Genomic DNA, 27,651 nt, shown 5'->3' with positions numbered 1-27,651 from the left:
TTGTATAGATTATTTACAGTTTTGTCCGACTCGTTGGCTGAATGATCAGCGTACTGGCCTTCGGTTCAGAGGGTCCCGGGTTCGATTAACGGCCAGGTCGGGGATTTTATTCGCTTCTGGTTAATTCTTCTGGCTCGGGGACTGGGTGTTTGTGTCCGTCCCAACACTCTTCTCTTCATATTCACACAACACACTCCACTACCAACCACCACATAAACCGCAATAGTGATTACATCCCTCCATATAAGATTGGTGTCAGGAAGGGCATCTGGCCGTAAAACGGCCAAATCCACATGCGCAACTTAGTTCGCACCCGCGACCCCACAAGTGTGGGAAAAACGGTAGGAAAAGAAGACTATTTACAATTTTACTCTATTTTCGGTAGAATATAATTTTCTTTTCTACTTTGTTAATTAATTTCAGGAACCCATATTTCAGTTTGAGAGAATGAGAATGAAAAGCGCGTCTGAGCGGCCGGGCGATATAGTGCTAACCTTCTGAGCCCAAGTGAGAGGGTTCGGTCCCGGCTCAGTCCGATGGCACTTGAGGGTACTCACATTCTCCAGCTTCATGTCGGTAGATTGACAGGCTCGTAGAGAAACTCTCACGGGATACAATTTTTGTAACTCGGCGTCTCCGATAGCCGTAAAAGTAGTTAATGAGGACGTAATTTCAATACCATTATTATTATTACTTTTATTATTATTATTAACCTATAGAAAAATAGAAATCATGTTTATATTTATAGTTTTGTCTAATTATTTCTGCAGAATATTATTTTCTTCCTCAAAGTCATATCAAAGAACATATATCTAGTTTTAAAGAGAGAATGTTTGTCTGTTTGTCCAACCCTTGTCCCGTTTTTCCTACGGGGTCGGGTATGAGATGAGATGAATCTGTCGTGGCGGGTTTTTATGACCGGATGCCCTTCCTGACGTCAACCTTATCAGAGGAGTTAATGCGATGAAATGAATGACGTGATATGTTATAGTAGGAAGGGAACCGAGCTCGATAGCTGCAGTCGCTTAAGTGCGGCCAGTATCCAGTAATCGTTCACGCAGGGTGAAACTCGGTACCGGCACATAGCCTACTCCTGTCGAATAGCACCAAGCTCAAAGCTTAACGTCCCTATCCGACGGACGAATCACCATCAACAGTGTCATATGCCCTCACTCTATATGAGCACTGCGGAGTGGTTTGGAATTTAATCCAGGCTTTTGGCACGCAATCTAGTGATTAGAAATTGTATACCACCATCTCCCCTACCCTGCCGGCCAACATTCTGATGGTGAAATTTTTCTCGACCAACGGGACTCGAACTGGCTAACCACGGTGTCAGACAGTTTTAGACTTCAGCGCCTTAACGATCATGGCCACGAGAGAGAGTAAGAAAAATAAATATTTCATTTTCCTTATGAAACAAGGTGAAGAAATTATATGAAGTATATTTTATATGTTAGCGACACAGTGAACATTTATACCAATGAGCGTGGACTCTAGTGAAATTATTGGGAAAATGGCTAAGTAATAACAGAACTATAGGACTTCAATTTAAAGAACTGTTTACATCGCGGTATTCTAATTTCGAATTACGGGAGCTGGAGTCTGACTTCCGTGACGAAACTCAGTGAAGTATTGTCAGTCTTTTTCTCGTCTGCTTCGACGTGTAGTCGTGCAGACACTCCACCTAAGCTTTAGAGCATGTGGTAGTCTCGTGGTTCTAGTTGGTTCTCGCTTTACATCCAGGTACTTTTCTCAGGTTTTTCTCATTCATCTTTGTTGTCCAAGTGACCAATGATTTAAAGTTCATGAGGCCTATGGAATCACTCCGCTTTTCATGAACATCCTCTTTCGTTAGAGAACACTCAAATTCCTCGTTAATCCTCAGACTTATGACCAAAGGTGTCTCAAGCCTCTAAAATTAATCGAATTCAAGAGCAGCGGATATTAAACAAGGGTTGCAGCACCAGTCCAGGTTGCGACACGGTAGTTAATTAAGTGGTAATTAAGGATGTAGGAAGGATGTACTGTAGCTTGACAAACTGATAGGAGATTGATTTCTAATTGAGCAATTGCTTAGTTCAGCGTCTTCCAATCAGTAATGGCGGAAGAAAGACGAAGCCCTTTTATAAGCACTTCCACTATATGAAAAAAAAAAAAAAAACAACAACAACAACGTACAAATGGATGACAGATACCGGTACTGAAGAATTTTTAGAGGAAGCTAATGTAAGTATCAAGAAAAAAGACCCTCTATTCAAACTTCCAACCGATTATAATATTAAAATATCGCATTACTTTCTGGATAGATGCCAGTGAGGAATACGATAGATCTGTGAGAAGGCATTCAAGTATCTCTTACCGTTTACTGGTTTACTGGTACTGAACGAGTGGAGAGGGCTCATTCTTCTTAATTAATTAATTAAATTAATTATTTAATTACGATAATGTTTAAATTTAACGTAATTTTTTCCAAATATATCTTGTTAACTTCTTGACTGAATGTTACAACAGAAAATACGGTGTAACTTGCAGTAGTGTTCCGTGTTTAAGGAGTCGTGTTACAGGACTAAACGAGGCCAAATTTCCTCCAAAAATAACCCGCGATAGGTCACGTAGTGTCCTGTTAGAGATACTGTATTGATTCAAAGAATGCGACTCTGTCCGTTAAGCTAAATCGTTCCATCATTTAATTAGAAAGAAGCCTCTTGATTACTTTCCAGAGAACCTAATATTGCCAATACTATCAGCACCCAGAGAACCTAATGTTGCCAATACTATACCATAAATTAATGACAGAAAGCAATTGCTCCATAATTACACAATATCTTAATTTCTGAAACGAGATATTTTAAATTATCTTATATCACCCGCGACATGTTTTAGGTATTCCTCCTTCTTGTTCTCATAATAATATCACTCACTTTCGTAGAGATATTTGAAATGTTGATTAAAGTATTTAAAATACCTCAGTAATAACACTATATTGAGCATATAGTCTGCATACATAGACATTTCGGCAAATCTTCATTATATTAATGAAATTACTGAAATTTGTTTGATCAATGTGTACCTAGGTACAGCCGCTCAGAAAGGAATGAGCGCATGGTGTTATGCAAGTTCCTCGCAGTACACTTTTCTCAGGAACAGTTGGACTACAGCATAATGTTCGTTGTGGATATCCACAGCGTTTTATTCATATTGGGATGGATTATATTTGATAATAATTAAAATTAAGACTGATAAAATAGTAAATACGAGATCCGGTTCTTTGGCTGCAGGTTCAGCATAGTGGTATTCGGTTTAGAGGGCCCTGGGACGATTCCCGAAACAGCCGAGCATTTTAACAACTTCTGGTTAATTCCTCTAGCTGGAAGTTTGGCCGTTTGTGTTCGTGTTAATATTCATCTTCATTTACATACAACACATCACACTACAAACGACCACAGAAACACGCAATAGTTAATACGTTTCTTCACATAGGGTTGGCGTCAGGAAAGGCACTGTCTCCCGAATGCAAGCTCACAGCTGCGCGCCTCTAACTGCACGGCCAACTCGCTCGGTGAGGAACATGCAGTACAATACCATGTACTCGTGTACTCATTTTTTTTTTTTTTTTTTTTTTTTTTTGAGCGGCTATACAAGTGGTACCCTCCGCTTCGCTGCACGTGGGAATCTCAATGCATTTTAAGAAAAAAGTCTCAACGATAAATGCACACTACGAATGGAAAGTCTACCTCCAAGGCTGAATGGTCAGCGTCTTAGCCTCCAGTCCTCGGGACACCGGGTTCAGTTACCGGCCGGGTCGAGAGTTTTAATTCGTTAGCTCGGGGACTTGGATTATGAATTGTCCTCCATACTTCCAACTCATATACCATACACAAAACTATCCTCACCACGTTATCACGCGTTCTCCTATACGCGGCGACCGCCCACCCTTGCCGCAGGGTTTCCTTTACAACTGTTGCAATAGGTTAGTAATAGCCACACTAAAGTAGTAGTAGTAGTAGTAGCAGTAGTATATTACAAGTAGAAAGGACCGTGATACATAATAATATTAATTCCTATAGATATAATTAATATTTGTATTTTTTATGCATCTATACACGCGTTTGTTTTTTTTTTTTTCCATAAACGCATAGGCTACTTTCAGTGTACCTCATAAGTTTGAAAAGAGTTTCGGTTGGGTGAAAAAATGCGTACGCAAATGCTTACGCTTGCAAACACTCCCTCTCCCTCCCTGATGCTCTATAAATTTTCGATTTTTCTTTGAATCTTGGGGGTATCGGATTCTCAGGTACAAAGTTTTCAGCTGCTAGGGTGCCTGGTTGTACCTGATTAATTCATGCCATTTTCATGTTTAATTCTACCTTCAGATATCCGTACACTTCGACTTCCCTTATGTTACATTAAAGTTAACGTCTCACTAATTTACACAGATTTCTGACGACGATGAGACAGGAATGGGCTTGAACTGGGAAGGTATCGACTGTGGTCTTAATTAAGATACAGCTCTGACATCTGCCTTTTATTAACATGGAAAACCATGCTAATGCACGTGCAAGTCTGCCGAAGATGGGATTCGAACCAATTATCTCCTGAATGGTCTGATATTATTATCAATGGCATTGTCTAAATCACTTTCTTGAATGAAAGATACAAAAATATCTGCATCATCATTAGCAATGTTATTTTCATTCAAGCGAGCGATTCTGACGTTAACATTGTATTCTTTCTTTCCTTTCTTTCTTTCTTTCTTTCTTTCTTTCTTTCTTTCTTTCTTTCTTTCTTTCTTTCTTTCTTTCTGTTTACCCAGGGTTGCTTTTTCCCTCGGACTAAGAGAGGGATCCCACCTTTATCGCCTCGAGGACAGTGTCCTGGAGTGTGAGACTTTAGGTCGGGGGATACAACTCGGGAGGATGGCCAGTACCTCGCCCAGGCGGCCTCACATACCTTGTGGGGTGGATGGGAAGATCGGAAGGGATAGACAAGGAGATGGGAAGGAAGCAGCCGTGGCCATAAGTTAGGTACCATCCCAGCATTTTCCCGAAGAAGTGGGAAACCACGGAAAATCACTTCGAGGATGGCTAAGGAAGGAGTCGAACACCCCCTACTCAGTTCACCTTCCGAGGCTGACTGGTCCCCGTTCCAGCCCTCATACCACTTTTCAAATTTCGTGGCAGAGCCGGCAATCGAACCCGGACCTCCGGGAGTGACAGCTAATCACACTAACCACTAGACCACAGAGACGAACTCTAAGGGCGTCACGAAACTTATTTTCGTTATTATAATAAATAAATGTAAGGGTCTTGTTTTTTCTTACTCAGTATTAACGTGACGAGTATTAACTCATAGACATGACGATCTAAAGCAAAATCAGCACTGTAAAAATGATTTCGTCATGCAACCTGGAAATTCTCAACGGAATAAATACTGAGAATAATGTAGTATAGCGTAGTTCAGAAAGATTCTTGGATTTCAGTACCATTTTCGAAAACATTTTTTACGGAGTTAACCACTAATAAATGAAAGTAAAATGTAGCGATTTGTAGATATAGATATGAATAAGTGAGCCATTTCCAGGTACCCTTGATAATTAGAATGTGCTACTAGTGAAACTGATATTCCCAAGATCCCCAGTAAAATCGAATATTCCCGAAACTCTCCGAGGTATCTGAGCTGGAGGAGGGGTATGTGAAATTGGGACTCACAGCTTTTAAGCAAAAGCATAATTACGCAAGCGCAAACAATTTCTCATCCAGTGGGAAGGTATTTTTCCAAAGCACTACAGTTTTCGTAGGCCTGAACGTTTCCAGAAAGTACAAATTATTTTTTATTATCAAGTCCTGAGAAAGTTTTGAGGGAAATTTTAGACAAAGATGTAAGGATACATCATTGATCAATAAAGGAAGCTCCATTGAAGTGATCCTGTTGGTTGGCAGTAGGTGAGGGGGCTTGCTACAAATACAGTATATTATAAAATCATTAATCTAGATTCTCCCGACTGATGAAGGTGTGAATGCGTCAAGTTATCATGGCCTGACACCGTGGTCAGCCGATTTGAGTCCCGTTGTGTCTATGTTGGGATATATACAATACACTGTAGGACTTCCTGTCAATTGCTTCTGTGAAATGCCCTGGAAATGGTTTTCCGTGGTTTCCCATTTTCACATCAGGCAAATGCTGGGGCTGTACCTTAATTAAGGCCACGGCCGCTTTCTTCCAACTCCTAGGCCTTTCCTATGCCATCGTCGCCATAAGACCTATCTGTGTCGGTGCGACGTAAAGCAACTAGCAAAAAAAAAAAAAAAAGTTTCTGTGAAAGTTGTATGAATGAACTGATTTCTAGGTATATGATTAAAGGTGCTCTCTGAAATGCAGAGATGCGTTCATAAATTCAGGCTCAAAAACAGCTTAAAGGACCGTTTTGTGTTATAAAAATGGGCCGTCGCAATTTTCGCCGCCTTTCAAAATTTGCCGTCCTAGGCCCGGGCCTAAATGTCTTACACCTAAATATGTCGCTGGCTACATGGTATAAGGTATATTGCTTAGGAACAAAACACGTGCATTGACAGTTAACAGTAATATAGAACAGATGTTAAATAAATCTTAAGGGGAAAAAGTACGTACATACATATCTTTCCGAATGTATTTTGGCCTTTTAATTTGTCGAACGCAGTGGACTTGATTTATCCATTTATTAATATTATTATAATTTAACATGGCCCATTGCATTTGTAACAGACACTCAACGTTGAATTAATTTTCTTTAAAAATGATAGCGATCTGTACGTACATAAATTAGAGCCTACATCTCACCAAACAGGTTTTTAATTAGAGTAGTATCTCGGAGTTATTCGTCCTAAGTCATGAGCATTACCATTAATACGAGCTTTATTGTAAAAGAATATAACTTTTTGTTGTGCTAGTGTTTCAACGTCGAACTAACTCCGATGGGTTTTCTACGATGAGGGGTAGGAAAAGGTTAAGACTGGGAAGGAAGCGACCGTAGCCTTTCAGCCCAACCATTTGCCTAGTGTGCGAATGAGAAGCTACGGAAAACCGTCTTCAGGGTTGCCGATGGTGCTGTTCGAACCCACCGTCTTCAGAATGCAACCAAACGGCTACGCGGCCATAACTAAAATAATGTAACATTAGAGCAGAGATTAGTAATACCAGCCTCTTCATTTTTCATTTTAAAGCGGTTCTTTGCATGAAAAAAAGTGAAAATCTACAGCCTGTTTCCAGTCATTTGACCGGGTCAGGAATGGAATGAATGAAGGCTCCATCTAACGGCGAGGATAAGAATTTTTTTTTGCTAGGGGCTTTACGTCGCACCGACACAGATAGGTCTTATGGCGACGATGGGATGGGAAAGGCCTAGGAGTTGGAAGGAAGCGGCCGTGGCCTATATTAAGGTACAGCCCCAGCATTTGCCTGGTGTGAAAATGGGAAACCACGGAAAACCATCTTCAGGGCTGCCGATAGTGGGATTCGAACCTACTATCTCCCGGATGCAAGCTCACAGCCGCGCGCCTCTACGCGCACGGCCAACTCGCCCGGTAGGATAAGAATTGTGCCGGCTGCCGAAGCCTGTCTCACTCCTCTGAGACAATCATTAATGACTGACAAATTAAATGAAATGATATTGGAGAGTGTTGTTGGAATGAAAGATGACAGGGAAAACCGGAGTAGCCGGAGAAAAACCTTGTCCCGCCTCTGCTTTATCCAGCGCAAATCTCACATGGAGTGACCGGGATTTGAACCAGGGAATCCAGCGGTGAGAGGCCGGCACGCTGCCGCCTGAGCCACGGAGGCTCCGGTTTTTTGTATAAATAGTTTATAATTAAAATGTGTGATAGGATAATAATAATAATAATAATAATAATAATAATAATAATGTCCGCCTCTGTGGTGTAGTGGTTAGCGTGATTAGCTGCCACCCCCGGAGGTCCGGGTTCGATTCCCGGCTCTGCCACGAAATTTGAAAAGTGGTACGAGAGCTGGAACGGGGTCCACTCAGCCTCGGGAGGTCAACTGAGTAGAGGTGGGTTCGATTCCCACCTCAGCCATCCTGGAAGTGGTTTTCCGTGGTTTCCCACTTCTCCTCCAGGCGAATGCCGGGATGGTACCTAACTTAAGGCCACGGCCGTTTCCTTCCGTCTTCCTTGCCTATCCCTTCCAATCTTCCCATCCCTCCACAAGGCCACTGTGCAGCATAGCAGGTGAGGCCGCCTGGGCGAGGTACTGGTCATTCTCCCCAGTTGTATCCCCCGACCAAGAGTCTGAAGCTCCGGGACACTGCCCTTGCGGCGGTAGAGGTGGGATCCCTCGCTGAGTCCGAGGGAAAAGCCGAACCTGGAGGGTAAACAGACGATGATGATGATGATGATAATAATAATAATAATAATAATAATAATAATAATAATGTGACTGAAGTTCATCCAAACATTACTAGTTTTAGGAGACACTTAATTGTCAGAATTTTGTTTTGTAATGAAAATGTTTTACTCGAAACAAACTTTCAACGTATTAGGTCACTGAAAGTTTATCCGGTCGTAAAAAATAAACATTAATTGAAAATGTTTTTCGCCGCAGTTAATCAAATGACCTAGCATTCTCAAATGTCAAGTAGATGCTAGCAAGTAACTTCATTCATTTGGTAATACAATGTAGATAGAATAAGAAATCCAGGCGAAAAGGAAATATAGGTGAGTTCTGTGAAATTTAATATGATTTTTCCAGGTACCGGTACTCGGTTATGATATGGTGAACCATCTGTTGGTTTCTAAGAAAGGAGGAAAGAGAATGGAAGGAAATGACAGCACTGAGAGTTTGTTTACAAATTGCTTTACGTCGCGCCGAGAGAGTTTCTTGTCTCGTTTGTTAAGTGTTATCAGATAGAATAAACAACGCGATTCAATTCTCGGCCGTCTACCATACGAGGTGTCATTATTTCGCAATAAGAAATGGGGTGCACATAGCACGCGGAAGAAATCCTCGCTAGCGGCTATTTCTGTTTGTTCGTCAGTGTTGAATCGATTGAGAGAGCGTAAGAGATTCAGGAATCTGTCAACAGATGGCACGAGGCTCTCATTGCCAGTTCAAGGAAGCGGCAAAAAATAAATGGCCTTGTTGTACAGATGAAGTGGGGTGCGAGATGGTCATTGGCGAGTTGATGATGTGTTCTTAACAACGATTATCATAATAACAGTATTGTTAGAAGTGTGTGACACTTGTGGATTTAATGAAGTGTTTCTGTAATGGTGTTGTGAGTTGTTATTTCTGTTTTGTTTGTGGAACTGCGTGTACTACGTAGTTCGTGTTGCACATCTTGGTTAGGGCCGTCCAATGTGGCCCCGTCCTCAGTGGCACCACCTGTCAAGTACCACGGCAGTTAAGTGACCGCACTTGTGTTTAAATAATAAAATGTGTGTGGTCCAACGTTAGCCAGTTATCGTCCAGAATGACTTCTTAGTAGGAATATTACTTCCGAAAGGTAGGTGACCTACAAAATCTTTCCTCTTGCGCACACTGCCAGTTACGAAACAACGCGCGAGTGTTGCGTAGCATGCTAATGGTACTGGTCGACATAATTAAGCATTAAATATTGTTAATTAAATCCATAGATCTCTTAAGTTGAAGTGCTCAAGTAATTCTAGTGAAAATACATTTTGGACCAACAGCGTAATTTATTTGCATGTCTAATAATGAAATATTCATCATCAGCACTTCCGCAATGATAGACCCGTAGCCTGAGTTTCATTGTTGTGTGGCGGAAGTTTCGGGGGGGGGGGGCGAAGTCAACTTTGGCGGGAGGAGTGAGAGAACAGTTTTATCTCGGAGAATTAGCTTGAAGGGATGTATTTCAAGGAGAGTACAGGACACTGAATTAAAACTCTCATTGAAGAATAGTTGACAATTCCCGCCATTACTACCATTATTACTTTCTTTGAGCATTTCGGTTTCTTCAAGGACATTCAGTAATTTACATTTCCCGGTACCATCCATCCTTTAAGGAGTACGAACGAAGTAGAACTGCTGACAAAGCTGCACCGTTATTACCTGGATATTCTGAGAATTGTCAGTAATGCTTTTCAGAACATGAATTTATATTTTTATTTGCCAAATTCCACGAAGGAATTTATAGAAATCCGAATTATGCAGTTAGTTTCATAAGAGCGCTTCTCCAAAAACTCTGCAATATAAAGGAGATTTGAACACAAAAGGGGTCTTAATTCTCATCGTAATACGGAACCCCTGTGAATGAATCTTTGCTGTTCAGACTGTGGCCTCTTCTATGATCCTTTAAGTAAAATCATAAATACAGAGTTTGACTAGTCTCGACCGAGTCTGTTATCTCGATAGCATGTCGTTTCTATTCACCACGCAGTTCTACATAATCCGATTCTCGTGTACAGCTACATCCAATTTATCTGAGTTATCTCTTCAACGTGAGTGTCTTCTTGCTGTTGTTCCCATCGACAATCATTCTCAGTTCTTTGATATCTGGTGCGATATAAATCTTGAACATTTCCTGTTTCTACTATAGTAGTATCAAAGTCTGAAAACAAGCGATGCAGGAATACTTACGCCTGCAATATATTTTTGGTTCTTGCAAGATGTTAACATGTCGCAAATGATCATTCTTTTATGAGATTTGCTACACTTTGCTATGATAGTTCTCGTTTCACTGCGTTTTGAGAAAGAAATCGCTTAACTAAAAACTACTAAGAAAATAAGTGAACAGCATCCAGAAAGTAAGTATTAGCTAGTGACCCCAATTGAAGTCCTTACAATTTATTGGTCAGTGTTGGAATACGGTAGAATCCCGACGATACAACAATTGGTGGCAGAAGACGGGGCCAAAAAATGGAAGGCAGGGTAATTCGGGGCAAAAACGCTATTGAAATAATGCTAATTTCAAGCTGTAAAATGCATTACGGGCGTTATCATATTTTAATTTATGTAGTTGTACGTTTAGTATTGTATTATGACAGCCCTAATACAAACATTTTTGTCAATTCAGCGAACTACTCATGTTAACATATTACAGTACCGGTACCTAATTTTATTGGGTAAGGTGCCCGAAATAACGATAAAAAATTGCAAAATATATTTTTTAATTAGTTTGTAGGCCTATTTAATTAATCAATAACTTTAGCCTAGAGAAACAAATATGCGTCATAGTTTAGGCGAAAATCCTAAAAATGAAATGAAATGGCGTATGGCTTTTATTGTGCCGGGAGTGTCCAAGGACAAGTTCGGCTCGCCAGATACAGGTCTTTTGATTTGACTCCCGTAGGCGACTTGCGCGTCATGATGAAGATGAAATGATGATGAAGACGACACATACACCCAACCCCCGTGTCTACGAAATTAACAGATTATGGTTAAAATTCCCGACCTTGCCGGGACCCCTATGACCAAAGGCCAACACGCTAACCATTTAGCCATGGGGTCAGACATCCTAAAAATAATAGTTATAGATAGCAACTTGAAAAAATGGGACAGATGATGCAAAAAATGATACATTTGTATAACAGATTTTTAAAATCTCAAAGCTGAACCATATGTAAAACGTAAGGTTATGTGATCCTAAACATACTAGATAACCGTTATATTTCTTGTAAAAAAAAAAACAGACTGTATACTTTTGGGGAGGTTTTGGCTCCCTGGCTCATTTTTATTGATGTCAATCTATTTTTTCATCGAATATAACCTCTTCCTTGCCGAGATCGTTATCTTGGAAGATAAATGACAGTTTTGCATTGCTGTTTGTGGCATAACTATTGCAAATTATTATGATGAAAGTTTTTCGCATAAGAAGTACCTCGTGGGATAATACGAAAAATCAGATACAGATAACTGAAGACTGTATGTCCGATAATCTACATTTACAGAGGCAATGTATGAGATTTGCATTTCTAAGTGGTCTCTTCACTTAAAAATCCCACGTAGGGCACGTACATTAGGTGAGATTCGAACCGCGGCCACCTAAATGAGGAATGAGAATGTCACCCTGCATTCTGACATATCAAGAATAAAGAAGATATGTTTACCCTCTACAGACTTCATGACAGTTATGGTTTCTAGGCGTTCCTCTTTTGCGAGGGTAACGCTTCACAAGTAACATCCTTCGATCCTTGAATGTCGGGGGAAACCTTGTGACAGTGTCGACAACTGCTACCCGTATAAGCGTTTGAACTTGTACGAGCAGGTGTGAACCGGCCTGCTCCCGCGAGGATTGGCCTGCTGCTCCTTCACGTGTTGAGCAGAAGGGGCGTCTACGCGGTGTGTTTTCTGGAGCAATTGATAGTGGTTACCGTGCGCTTATCGATATGATAATTTAACCAGGAATGGATTTGTTATCCTGTGCACTCGAAATCGAGGGATGCAAATTGTGCGTTATATAATTAATCTCCCCAAAATAGTATTTAAATTCACGGACAGTTATTATTTCAGTAAAATTCATTTATTTTAACGTAGAATACGTCTTTTTCGGAGAATCTGCTTGGTCAAAAGCGGCACACGGACAGGATTTCAATAGCTGTGTAATCTGCCGTGGTCATGGTTGCCATAAACCATTGTTAAGTATAACTTCTGTGTGTGAAAAATAAGACTTGACATATTTCGTTTATTGATTTATTCATTTTAAACACTGTTAAGGCAAATCATATTATATTAGACACCGAGTTGCATGTTACCCGAAACCGCCATTTCTTGAATGAAATACGCTACTTAACAATCATTAATCGGCAAGTTCGCGCTATTGTGAGTATTAATACAGTTTATTCAATCTTAGTAGTAGCAGTTGTTACATTGCTGTACAGGATATCCCTGAAAAGGGTTTCAACATTTACAGACGAGGCAGCACGCAACAAATAAAGGCAATGATCACGATGTTCCAATAATTTATGGAGGGTCGTACGCAACAAAAGACGTAAGTACGTTCCTACCTAAACATTGGTCGTAAACCTACTAGCGTGTTATTATGATGGTGCACCGGTCCATTTCCATCGCAGGGTTAGGCGACACCTAGCACGGGTCTTTTGTGAGCGATGGATTGGTGCGGGAGAACCAATCCTTGGACTGCCCGTTCGCTTGACCATAACCCTTTAGATTTTTGGTTTTGGGAACATGTTGTGATGCAATCCGGCTACAGCCAGGGGTATTCCAACGAATGCGTGATTCCGTGCGAAGTAAGATGGAAGGCTGCATTGCAATGGATGGCGGTCACACGTTCTGAGGAGTAGTGGCAGCAGACCATCACTCCGAATATATTAGGTTTGCGATCAGTGTATATAGGAAATTTTTTCCTTCGTTTGTTGCGTCAAAATAATCAAAATGAAACATTTATTTATTTATTTATTTATTTATTTATTTATTTATTTATTTATTTATTTATTTATTTATTTATTCATTCATTCATTCTTATCTCATTATCATTCAGTCAGTCAGTCACCACTGATCTGCATTTGAGGCTGTCACCCAGTTAACATATTTCCCATCAGTGGTTTACCAAGTTTTATCTTAAACGTTTTCAGCGAAGTTGGAAATTTGTTTAACATCTCCCTTAATAAATTATTAAAAATGAAAATCCACAGCCTGTTTCCAGTCATTCGACCGGGTCAGAAATGGAATGAATGAAGCCCCCATCTAGCGGCGAGGATTGGAATTGTGCCGGCTGCTGAAGCCTGTCGCACTCCTCTGGGGCAATGACAAATGACTGACAGATGAAATGAAATGTTGATGGAGAGTGTTTCTGGAATGAAAGATGACAGGGAAAATCGGAGTACCTAGAGAAAACCTGTCCCGCCTCCGCTTTGTCCAGCACAAATCTCACATGGAGTGACCGGGATTTAAACCACGGTATCCAGCGGTGAGAGGCGGGCGCGCTGCCGCCTGAGCCACGGATTCTTTTAATAATAATAATAATAATAATAATAATAATAATAATAATAATAATAATAAATTATTCCAATCCCTAATTCCTCTTCCTGTAAATAAATATTTGCTCCGATTTGTCCTCTTGAATTCCATCTTTATCTTCATATTATGATTCTACCTGCATTTAAAAGCTTCAACAAGCGTATTCATCTACTAATGTCCTTCCATGGCATCTCTCCACTGACAGCTCCGAACATACCTCTTTTTAGGCGAGCAACTCGTCTTCTTACTCCAGTCTTCCCAGCTCAAAGTTAGCAACATTCTCCTAACACTACTCTTGTCGGAAATCACCCTGAACAAATCGTGCTGCTTACCTTAGGATCTTCTCCAGTTCTTGAATCAAGTAATCTAGTGAGGGTCCCATATGCTGCGGTGTTACCAATCATTGTCCGATTCGTTGGCTGAATGGTCAGCGTACTGGCCTTCGGTTCAGAGGGTCCCGGGTTCGATTCCCGGCCGGGTCGGGGATTTTAACCTTCATTGGTCAATTCCAATGGCCCGGGGGCTGGGTGTTTGTGCTGTCCCCAACATCCCTGCAACTCATACACCACACATAACACTATCCTCCACCACAATAACACGCAGTTACCTACACACGGCCGATACCGCCCACCCTCATCGGAGGGTCTCTCTTACTAGGGCTGCATTCGGCTAGAAATAGCCACACGAAATTATAATTACCAGTCATTGGCGTTGATACGACTTTTCCTTGGCTCAGGTGGGGAGAGGGGATGTTTGAATAATAATAATAATAATAAACACATGTTAATTACGCAGGAGTTCGTTTCAGTAATTACGGGCGGGGGGGGGGGGGTGGGATGAATAATGAAAATCCACAGCCTGTTTCCAGTTTCATCGGGTCAGGAATGAAATGAATGAAGCTCCCATCTAGCGGCGAGGATAGGAATTATGCCGGCTGCTGAAGCTTGTCTCACTCTTCTGGGGCAGTGATTATTGACTGACAGATGAAATGAAATTATATTTGAGAGTGTTGCTTGAATGAAAGATGGCAGGGAAAACTGGAGTAGGCCTACGTGGAGAAAAGGCTGTCTCGCCTCCGCTTTGTCCAGCACAAATCTCACCTGGAGTGACCGGGATTTGAACCACGGAAACCAGTGGTGAGAGGGCGGCGCACTACCGCCTGAGCCAGGGAGGTTCTTATGTGGGAGATATGAATAGTAATAATAATAATACAAATAATAAAACACATTTTAAACGGGTATTTTTACTATTTTATTTTTTAGTATCTATTTATAATGAGTAGTACAAGCGCTGATGGGGAGGGGATATATCCTCCTTAACCCCCCTCCGTCTCCCTTGCCCACGCCCCTGTTACTAGTGACTTAAACGCACTCTCCTTTACACCCCCTTTTTTTATTGTTTTAAAATGCTATTTGTTCGGTGCGTCGATCTCAAAAGATCTCTTTACACCCTTACTACAACCCCTAAATGTCCTCATAACCCTGTAAACTTTATTTACAACATCATTAATGAAATTACCACAATGAATGACCCGGTATCGAACCCGCGAACTGGAGCTTAGAAGGCAGCACTCTGCCGTTTGAACTATTCATGCCCGGCTATAGAAGATTCAATGAGTGGACTTCTTTCTTGAGACCTGGAGAGTGTCATCCTCATTAACCTCCATAAAATGGCAGGTAGATGCGATCCCCCCTCACCCCTCTCTCGTATTGCTGCCAATGTGGGAGATAAGCTGCTTAGTTGCACAGAGTTTCTGATCGTCGATCGTTCCCTTCAGTAGATGAATGGTTTTGATGCCCATAGGATTGCGGAAGCTTGACATTTCATACCATAAGCTTAGCCGGGCGAAGTAAGAGGCCACAGAAATCACTGATGAGAAAGTTCCTTACTTGGAACACAGGAGTTCAGAAATCTTGTTTACATTTTACTCCTAAGTGATGCTAGAAAAGAAGGTAGAAAGATATTACTTGATTGCCTTCTCTGCTCATCAACTTCGGATACTGGAACGAGAAATAAGATTAGCTCCTATCAAACACATACCGAGGAGTGGTTGGGGTTAGTGATTGGATAATCGAATACTTTCATAATAATCCAACAACCTCCTTCCTATTATTATAATCGAATAAATAATAATAATGTTATTTGCTTTTACTTCCAACTAACTACTTTTACGGTCGTCGGAGACGCCGAGGTGCCGAAATTCAGTCCTGCAGGAGTTCTTTTACGTGCCAGTAAATCTACCGACACGAGGCTGTCGTATTTGAGCACCTTCAAATACCACCGGACTGAGCCAGGATCTGCCAAGTTGGGGTTAGAAGGCCAGCGCCTTAACCGTCTGAGCCACTCAGCCCGGCCAAATAAATAATCGAATGAGTCCGGTGGATCAAAGTTTACGAGTGAGGTTATATCAAACAGACGAAAATATACCAGATCTCAAAATCTGTTTCTCTGGGTATTCTCGCTACCATCTTCATTAGTTCTTCTCTCTGTCCTATTTCAAGATGTGTGGTCTGGGAATGGACCAGTTAATCAATTAATTAATCCGTCAAATGATTATTAACTGAAATATCATGCTCGTCAGAACTAAAGCTATCGTCCTTCATTGTCAGGAAGTCACTGGATCCTGGGACAACAGACTCCTTCTCACAACTTACAGCAATGATCAAGACGATGTTTTATTGCTCTTCAATTGCTAGAGACAGGCTCTATTAATTCCCCAAGGGTACACCATGACTACTGAACATTTAGCCAACACAGTGCATAACCAGTGGCGGCCGGTCAATACGTGCTACCGGGCTCCAGCACGTAGCTTGGAACTGTACGGAATTATTTATGTACAGTACAATTATCCTGGTGCCTTTTCTTTGTTTTGAGTACGGTATGAATTTATGTTTGGTGAAAATCAGGACAAGATCTGTTGAACACCTAGCTCTCTTCTGCCGGGAAACTTAGTCCGTGCTCATCTGAAATGAGCTCTGGCCTGTAGCCTGAAGGAAGCAATACGCAGGCGCAGCCAAGCTTGCAACACACCCCGTAGCCGGTGGACTATACCATAAACCGGGCTCAACTTTCACTGATCCCGTCAATAGTTACTTTTTCTCCCGCAAGGGGGGTAGAACTGCACGATGTTTCCTGCTACCCTGATGTTGAACGTGGTAAGTGGTTAGCGATTCTGCCACTAGAGATTAGTATCGCCTGGGATTGAAAGCAACGTCAGTCACGAAAGTAAAGCGTAAGTGGAGGCAATCTATCGCAATGATAATGTTGTTATTAAGGAAACCAACCAATGCTTATTAAAATATCCATCTTCCTTTTGGAATCAAAAATAAGGAATTCGTTGGTGAGTCAAAGAATCTTTGACTGGCCCTAAATGTTTTCCTGCATTACAATGTAATTTTGTTCTTGTTTGTTCTGAGTTATAAATTGTGAGAAAAGCTTTATTATTATTATTATTATTATTATTATTATTATTATTATTATTATTATTAACAGGTTTGAAGTATGTTGGTCATCATGGCAATATGCAGACTTAAAGAAAGCTTATTCAGTGGTTTTCCTGTAGCACGTAGGCTGATTTTTTCACGAGCCGCCACTGTGCATAACTGACTGTTCTCGTTCATGCATTTGTAAATTTTTTAAACAGAACATTCCACAGTTAACTATGCATTCTAATAGAAAATTCTTGGTCTTCAGCTCCATGACTGAAGAAAGAAGAGGTGTTAGGATCCTTAATTTTTTATTGCAAGAGGTGTGGGACAGGCCACGCCAGCTGGCACGTTTCTATAGCTCGACGGTAGTTGGGACTTCATCACCTGACTCGGCACTTGGCTAGAATCAATAGTTGCCCAAATGAAAGTGAGACTGCTGATGGTTTCTGTAATAGTTTATTATTTGGAATACGTGAATATACAAGAAGTAATACTGTATCTGCCTAAATACTGTCGCCTTGTTGGTTCAAGCGTTCAAGAGGTCCACTTGATGACAGATACTCCGAGCTCCGTGGTTGGCGGCGGAATCATTCTTCTCACGTTTCGGATTCACCATTGCTTGCGAACCGGTATCCCTTGATTGTTTTTTGTTTTGTTGATTTTTAATTATTTTTTCTACCACGCTGCCCCCTGGATCTCACCTGGTTTTGGCACCTCCTTACTTGTCCATGATGCCATTCCTATTACCATCTGAACCAACGAGCTAGAATGACGTAGAGAGGCGGATACACTACCTGGCTGAAGCTAACTGAACGAACGTCCGCCATGTTTTCAGTGGTCACGTAAGCAATGGGACTTGGCTTTCGAATGACGAAAAATGTTGAAAATACGCATTATAGAATCACTGGTGCAAAAGCAATGCAAAAGTAAAGACTGTTAGCCGAAATCTTGGAGCATTATAATCATAGTGTTAATAGCGCCACTTCATCTATGTTGCGGCGCGAGGCCTGCATCACTATCAGCGATTGCAGGGTAGTTCGAAAAGAATACCAGGAGAATCGTCACACAGTGACGTACGAACCGGTGACAAAATCGGAACAAGAGCGTTTACCCTGTTTGGCTGTTGTGGTTAAGCGTAAATCACAATAACAACCGTCGACATAAATGAGTATTTATGATGGAAATCCTTAAAAGGAAAGGGACCTACGGTAGGTTACAACCTCATTCTGATCATATTTTATTGCATCCCCACGAGTACCACTGTAGTTGTTTAATGTAATTATTTATTATACTGTAGGGGGCATACCTTTTTTTTTCATTATCGTATCATACTGGGGTTACTTTCCTTTCTTTCTTTCTTTCTTTCTTTTTTTCTTTTTTTTTGTTGTTGCTGCTTCTTTAACGTCGCACTAACATCGAAGGTTTTCGGCGACGGAGAGTTCGGAAAGGACTAGGATTGTGAAGGTAACGGCCGTGACCTTAAGTAAGGTACAGCCTGTTGTGAAAATGGGAAACCACAGAAAACCATCCTCAGGGCTGCCGATGGTGGGATTCGAACCCACTATATCCCGAATGCAAGCTCACAGCTGCACGGCCTTAACCAAAGGGCTAACTCGCTCGGTACTGGGTTTACTAGCCGAAAGGTAACCTTGAACGTTGTCGATTATGAAGTTTAGCCTAATTTTAAATATTAATGCGACTGGCATCTTTTCATGAATTTAACAAACAGCAGTAAATTACTGCATTTATCATACTTGGTGTACGTTTGACTGAAATATGCCTACATCAAACCAACGCCCAAGCACAAAACGCAGAGTAACGCATAGTCTTCTGGACTATCATGGAAGGAAAACAAAAGAAAAACTGAATATCAAACTCCAATGAATCATACACCAGCAACAGACAGCAACAAAAAATGAACCCACGGGGGCAAAAGATAAACAGGTACCAAGAACTCGTCATTTATATTAAGTCGGAAAAAGGGAACATTATCAGTTACCATACATACGCTAACACCTTACTCCTATTTGTGCAGCCGTACGCTGAGCAGATGGCTGCCATTCTTGAAGGCGAGAATCTAACTTTTCAATTCTTAAAACTTACGATGTTCACTCGACACGCACAATCTCCATGTCACCTGATCATTATTTTGACAACTCAAAACATGGCTGCCCTTTATGAAGTTGCTTCCGCAAGGAGCGCTGATGTCTGGCATACAGCCCCACTGTTATTGTAGCTCGTTGATCTGAACACTGTATAGCGCGATACATACTCACTGCTATAGCCTACACATCCATCATACGACGGTAATTTTCGGTTCCGCTAACACCATCTGCCACCATTCGGAATAACCGACGCTGGGCATTTCTGGGCGAATTCGTGGCAAAATCGTACCTGGCCACTTTGCTTCTGCATATACAAACAGCACACAAACACTTTGCGATGATACCAGATAGAGATTTCTTCCTAACGTACGTAGACATCCATCGACTCATACACAGTGTTCTTCTTTGAATATCGACGCTCGTACTAAAGAGCCAATTTCATTTGGGCAACCCTTCTATTATTATTATTATTATTATTATTATTATTATTATTATTATTATTATTATTATTATTATTATTGTACCGGGAGGTACACCTCAACGCCACGCATTCAAAACTAGCGCCTAAATGAACTCCTCTCGTGGTAAACCAGTGAAACTGAAACTACACCAACTTGGAACTTTAATCAGATGTCACCACCTAAATATTAAGTAATTTTGTTATTGTGCAGTTTCCTAACCTGAGTGAATTTCTACTGGTTTGTTTGACATTCATCAAGAAGTTCGGACATTCTTCCACAGATGACACCACTAAAAACTATGATATTGCACCCTGGTGCGAAGTGAAAGAACCTATAATTTAAATAAGTTTTGTATTTCTAGGTTTTTAAAAAACTAATTGATGTTCATTTATTTTTGGGTTGGCAATATTTACTTTTCTTTCCGCCAGTTTTGAATCCAACCAATCACTAATTTCTGTAATTAATTTTGCACCTATCACAGGTTTCTTGTTCGATTTTGAGTGTTACCTTATGAATTGACCAATTAAATTGAGAGGGTGTGGCTGGTGTAGTCTTGAATGATCTCGAACCTTCCCTGAGGGTTTATAAACTGCGGCTTTCACGTTTCTTGGCCAATTGATCGTCATCTTTCTTCCTCTCTCTCTCTCTCTCTCTCTCTCTCTCTGTGTGTGTGTGTGTGTGTGTGTGTGTGTGTGTGTGTGTGTGTGTGTGTGTGTGTGTGTGTGTGTGTGTGTGTGTCAAAACACGAGGCGGGCGGCCTCTTTCATCGGTCAGCAGTACATCTACAAGGTAATGGCCACATACCATCTTTCTTTCTTTCTTTCTTTCTTTCTTTCTTTCTTTCTTTCTTTCTTGCTAACTCCGCAGTTTAACCCAAGGGAAAGGTCCGAATCGTTAACTATGTAACGTACTTTTCTAAAAATGTAACTTCCTGCCGGCGAATGTAAAAACTTCATAAAATCTTTAACTGTAAATCGGGGATAGAGAGTGATGTACCCCTCTAGAGCTCCCCTTCATCTTGGTTTGAGCGGACTACGTTTCGAAACTGTTTTCCCTTCTGTAATGTGTTAAAGTAATTTATATACGAGTCACCTCAGTAGCTTGGGATTAGCCCCTGTTTTCTTCGGCCTAGGGCCCTTTAGTTTTTTTTTTTTTTGAGTTCATTATATTGGAGCGCAGTGTGCCTCCATTCATTTTGTGTTTGGGCCAGTTATTTAACCTGTTTCTTTTCGATGAAGGCCCCCGTAGGTTGGGTATTAAATATCCCTGTTAAATCAGTTTTTCATATCGCAAGTTGTGCCTTGAGAGGCCAGTGTTTGTAAGTTGACGTTGCCTTAAGTAGGCAGTAAGAAATAGAGAGCCTGTTAGCTCTTTTCCAAGTTTTGTAACTGTAAAGTGTGCCTCTGGGAGGCTAGATATTGTGATTTAGGGAGCAAGTGCTCTTGAATTAGGGGATTTCTGCCCCTCATTAAATAATACCTCTTCCCTTTGTAAAATTGTAAAATTAGGGGCTTAAATCCCAAAGTGTTAAGGTTCTGAATCTTGGGTTTTCCCCAATCTTGTTTAATGATTGCTACTTGTACCTGTAATATCGCCATTAAAAAATTGTTAAGTTTGAAGTTCTGAAAATATAACCTTCAGTTTAAGTTTTTAATTAATTTTGATATTGTAGTTAGACCCATTCACCCCAACACCTTCTTTCACCTCTGCTTTCCACGGATACCCCGGAACAATTATTATTATTGTTATTATTATTATTATTGTTATTGTTGTTGTTGTTGTTGTTGTTGTTGTCGTTGTTGTTGTTGTTGTTGTTGTTGTTGTTGTTGTTGTTATAGGGTGTGGAACTAAAGGAGGCCACAGAGCTGTTTGTAGATATAAGATTGTGAAGGTGCTTAGTTAATTCACGTAGGCTTGCAGACTGATCATTGAAAGTCATAACAATCTTACTGAAGATGTTTTAAATGTTCTTTACATCGCACCGGCGATAATGGAAGTTAAGAAAGATTACAGATCTCTTCACATAGTTATGAGAGTATTTAGGGGTTGTAGTAAGGATGTAAAGGAGAGGGCATATAAGTCTCTGGTAAGACTCTGGTTAGAGTATGGCCCCAGGCTTTGTATTCCTTTTAGGCTAAGGTCTTACTCGCGTTTTGAACAAAGAGATGGCTCTGATGGGTACGAATGTGGTGTGAATTATCAAGCCATATTTTCAGTCTTCATCTGTTTCAGTGCTAAGGCAAAATGACGACTTCTTTACACTTAAGATTGGTATATCGATTATATACAGTGACTTACATAGTTTGTTACATGGTTATTACGGAATGTCATATACTTTCATAGTGTTTTTAATGCTGATTGGATAAATAAATAATCGGTCGTGGTTAATGTGCTGAATGTTTGTTTTAAAATAACCGTGCAAGTATTTCATTACTCTACGCGTTCGAGTATGGTAAGTATAATTATCACACTTGTATGGCATTATCCTTAACGTGATTATCCTTATTATGTAAACGCCGATGTGCAGACTGACCGTAAAATGATATAAGGAATCTTACTTGAGTCGTAAGAATTAATTAAATGAATTGAGTATGATGATGATCATGACGGTGATATATCCGTTTTTCTAAGGTAATACATCCATGCTTATATCATTCTTATTAATTCTATGAAATGTATGAGTAATACCCTGATAATTTACTGGGTACATAGATTATGACACAATTCAAAGTTTTGAACATTAATGATCTGGGCTGAGATAAGTCCTTGCTGTATTCCTTTCTCTATAGATTCAGTGTTCATTTTTACATCATGACACACTCTTATCCTCTAGAGTATCTGCTATTTATTTATAATGCAATATCTCGGCTCCAAAGAAGCTGAAAAACAATCCATTATCTCCAAAGCTTGAGATTGTTTTTCACCACTGTAGTTTTATGATAGCCATTTATTCATCCTTTTTCTGGGTCGACTATGAATCATTACCATTTTTAGTTGATGGTTGTATTTGCATTGGCAGTTCAGCTTCTTGGCTGCAATGGTGATTGTTTTGGCCTTCGGGGTTTTAGCCGTATTTGGTTAATTCCTCTCACTCGGGGGCTGGGTATTTGCGATCGCCTTAATACACATCTTCACCACACCTCTCACTACCAGTTAACACCACAGAAACACGCAGTAGTTATTAACCTACATCCCTCCACATAGGGTTGGCGTCAGGAAGAACATCAGGCCATAAAACTGGCCTTAAACTACATTTGTGCTGACACCAGTTAATTGTGAAAAAAGCCAGGAAAGAAAAATTGTAATTTAATTGGCTAAGCTACGAGATGATCAGCCTCTCGTAACATTAATATTGAAGAAGTTCTAACTACTCGAAGAATAAGGGTAAAAGAAGGAAAGATCTATGAAGGGTGTTTAAATAGAAGATTCTATATAGTATACTTTGAAAACTGGACATTACCGGGTCAGAAAAATATAAAAGTGGACAAAGGAGGTCCGACAAGAAAGACAAAAGGGCCTGACACGACTAATAGGAAGGAATACCATATTCAGCAAGACTTAGGATTTGTGAATATCCCTGTTTAAGAGAATGGAAAATACGTTTATAGTTTTTGTCCCTATGTTTCTTCGGTTTACTAAGGAATCGCATTTGCCAATTTTATAAGAATTATTGGCTCCCACAATGCAGTGTAATTTCACATGAACGCTTGTATAGTGATCTGTGAAAGCTATGTATAGAATCTGTCACGTCTCTCTCCTTACCGCATGCTATTTTATGTACACTTTAAATTCCCTGTTCACCAAATGATTTGTTTTTTAATGATTTTGTTGTTGTTGTTGTTTCTCGATGTGGTGTAACCTCTTACGATGATTACTGTTCGTGGTAGGCTACATTACATATAATAAGATTCACAAATGTGGCGAAGTGATATCTTCGAATAAAATTCAAGTTGCTATCTGTGAAAGATAAGTATGATCCGTCAAACATTGCCGTTAGTAACAGATTAAATTATTGCCTGCTTGTTTAGTGCATCAGTCTGAAAGTATTATTATTATTATTATTATTATTATTATTATTATTATTATTATTATTATTATTATTATGCTGTTGTTGTTGTTTTTTGTTGCTGTTCTATTCCCCAATTTTTTGGGATCGGTATTTCATGTGGATTTGGCCCAGTCTTATGATCGAATGACTTACCTAACATCAACTCTGCATGTGGAGGGATGTACTGTATTCACTACAGTATTGCATGTTTCTGTGGTGAATGGTGTGGTGTGTGTATGTGAAGAGGGATGTATTAGGAAAAACAAAATCACCCGATCTCCGAGTTACAGTAAAATGAAATTGAAAATGAAAATTTAAGCGCTAAAATCTCGAAGATTAAAGTCCATTCGAGAGAATTTCCAAATAGGTAGTGGTTTTGTACCCATGTAGGTTAGCGAAAGCTCTACAGAATCAGTGCCCGCCGCACTATAACACCCCTTGTAAGTGAAAAACAGCAAGAAATCAGCCTCTTGTAACATAACTTACTCTGAAGCTATAAAGGAGGGAAATAAGAACCATGAAAGCCAGAGACATGATAGGCTCCCTTAGATCCGCAAATCTGATATCGTTAGTGATTTTTTTAAAATTTTCACAATCGCATTGTACTCGAAATAAACTTTCACCGTATTATATCGAAGAGATGTTAAGTATGCCTTCAGAACAAAAATGGCCAGCCCTGTAGCTTAGATCCTTTCCGAAAGGAACTAATATGACGTAGACCACCATAGCTCAACTGGTAAGACTATCTGACGCCAAGTCTGAAGGTTGAGGTTAGAAATGGAAATATGAAAGAAAATCTGGCTCAGCGGTATGTGAAAATAAGGTCAGACTCATCTGGGGCGTCGTGGTCATGGAAGGCGTAGAAGTGATATGCCAGGCCTAATGTCATCGGAGTCGGAAGACAGACGAAAAGGGTTCGTTATGATACACCCCCGTGTGGGTGGGGGCGGTAGAATAATATGATAGATATCCCTTGCCTGTCCTAAGAGACGACCAAAAGGGTCCCCAGGGTCTTTCAACTTGGGAGCGTGGGTTGGCGTCCACGGGGCCTTTAGCTGAGTCCTGGCATTGCTTTCCACTTGTGCCAAGCTCCTCACTTTTCATCTATCCTATCTACCTTCCTTGATCAACTATTGTTCTTTTCCGACCCGACGGTATTAGGTTTCCGAGGCTCAGCACGGGTAAGACAAGGACCGAGCTCTATTAACTGCACTCGAGACTCAGGTTGTTTTTCTTTACAGACTTATACGATTATGAGTCTCATGAGTCTCATTGTGTAAACGGTTACATGAATGCCATGAAATCTGCCATTTTATGCCATTTATCGAGTGATCTGTCTCGTCATCGACTAGTATTAGGGAATCGAATTGTGTGAAGTCATGGCGGTGATTATTGTTTTGAGGGGAAATATAACGTAACTAGAATATGGCTCATGTGCGTAAAGAATAGTACAATAATACTGTTATCTGGCCTGTATTACTAGTTGAATCAATTCTGCTGTGGCTGATCCTGTTATTGCTTCTTTTTTCATAAAACAGCAATCACTAGTGACTGCAACATTACCTTCACATTCCACTTTGTGCACGGGGCACTTCAGTTGGCCGAGAAGATCCAGAGTGCCTCTATTCATGGATTGCGACGGTCCTTATTGTCAACGACGGGATCATCCTTCATGACTTTACATGGTATCACTAACGCAGTGATTGAATAAAAATAGTAATCGTATGGCCTCAACTACCGTGTTCAGGCACTTTAATTTGACGCATTCTGGCTGTCTGCTCGTTTTAATCTAGGCCTACTAGATCGCAGAGTAAACCGAATTTCTCTTGGGCGTCTGTGGCTGAGTTTTAATGAATTTTGTCGCGTAAACACCAAATACGTCACCAAGTTGGCCGTGTGGTTAGAGACGCGCAGCTGTGAGCTGGTATCCGGGAGATAGTGGATTCGAACCCCACTGCCGGCATCCCTGAAGATGGTATTCCGTTGTATCCCATTTTCACACCAGTCACACCAGACTGTACCTTAATTAAAGCCTAAGCCGCTTCCTTCACACCCCTATTCCTTTCCTATCCCATCGTCGCCATAAGACCTACCTGTGTCGGTGCGACGTAAAGCAAATTTAAAAAAAAATACGTCACCAGAGATCTTTTATATGCCGACATCGTACGGCATGGAGTATCGAGTGTAACGCAGATATGAGTTACATGTTCTCCCCTCTAAAAGTATTGTTGTGATAGCCGTAAAATCATATCAGGTGGTAAGGCTTGAGTTCGCCACCGCAGTAACTTCCCGCCTTTTCACTTAATTGAGGAGTTTGATGGAATAAGGGCGGAAGTGTCGTTACGCACTTTTTCCATCAATGTGCGAATTCAATTCTTCCATGTCTGAATTATCTGCCTACAAAATTACAGATCGATATCTTTCAATCAGAAGGCGGTGCATGACAGCAACTTCCAGCTTCTTTGCCGCCAATTTGTTACAGTGTGTTATGACTTGCTTGTAGTGAATGTGTTGCTGGAAATTGTTTTAGAAAATGAGTGAAATAAGTGAATCAGTGTCAGAGAATGATTTTAAAGGCAGTAAGAAGAGAAGAAATTGTGGTAGTAGTTATAGAAATAAGAAAAGGGATTATTGTAACAGGAAATAAATTTCAGCCTGTTATTCGTTGTTGTGGAAAGGAGTGTAGTGCAGCCAATGGTGCTGCAGTGACTCGTAATGTCCAAGAAACTGTGTTTCATCTGTTTTATAGTTCAAGTGATAAAGCTCAACAGGATGCATTTCTATCATGATATTGTCACTGAAAAGAGATTAAAGAGATAACCAAGGCACCTAAACGTAAGAACAGAAAAAATGTGTGGGGTTATTCATTGCCTGACCAGGGTCGTAAAGAGGCTGTCTGCAGATACTTTCTTTTAACTGTGCTAAACATATCAGAAAAGCGTTTGAGAACTATCCAGAACAAAGTTATTCAAGGAGATAACTTTGAGGAAAGAAGGGGTAAGCATGTAAATAAGCCCCATAAAATAACGGATGATATTTGGGAGTGTGTAAAGGAGCATTTATTGACCATTCCTCACTCGAATTCACATTATTCAGCATCAAAATAAAGCAAATTGTACTTTGATAATCCAAATTTGAATGTCAGTACATTGTTTACACTCTTTAAAGAGTTCTACCAGTTAAAGTATGGCCGAAAAGTCAATGTGAAATACCATGCATATTTATCAGTACATTGTTTACACTCTTTAAAGAGTTCTACCAGTTAAAGTATGGCCGAAAAGTCAGTATGAAATACCATGCATATTTTAAGTTTTTTAAAACAACTATGTATTCAGGCAACCAAGATCTAACATTTGTGACTTTTGCTGTGAAGCGACTACAAGACTTAAATCGGAAGAAAATAAGGAGCTTGAAATTAAGTTACAGCTTCACAAAAGATCTGTTGAGGCTTATTACAAAGAAAAACAGGATATCATTGTACATTGTAGGACAGATGATAGTTTGTTATGCTTGGAGTTTGACTATGCCATTTCCAAAACTTGTGGTTAATGCACAGTTCTATAAAAACTCCTTTGGTTGTGCATTTTCAATATACACTGCCATAATAATGGTTCAAGTGCTTTGTACTATTTCATGGAATTTGAGGGTAAAAGGGATCCAAATTATGTCTGCTCATT

At 40.4% G+C, this 27,651-nt stretch overlaps 1 protein-coding gene across 1 annotated transcript in view; it reads left to right on the top strand.

Annotated features, from left to right (window-relative positions):
• Positions 1–9,174: 9,174 nt before the first annotated feature.
• Positions 9,175–27,651, top strand: part of lilli (lilliputian) — a 544,716-nt gene continuing 526,239 nt past the window's right edge. Inside the window, exon 1 of the mRNA XM_067143209.2 lies at positions 9,175–9,499. The gene's annotated coding sequence lies outside the window, so the exon portion shown is untranslated. The remainder of the gene's footprint in view (positions 9,500–27,651) is intronic.

The sequence above is a fragment of the Anabrus simplex genome, chromosome 3 (genome assembly GCF_040414725.1).
Source record: "Anabrus simplex isolate iqAnaSimp1 chromosome 3, ASM4041472v1, whole genome shotgun sequence".
Lineage (NCBI taxonomy): Eukaryota > Metazoa > Arthropoda > Insecta > Orthoptera > Tettigoniidae > Anabrus > Anabrus simplex.
This window is presented reverse-complemented; position numbering and strand designations above follow the sequence as displayed.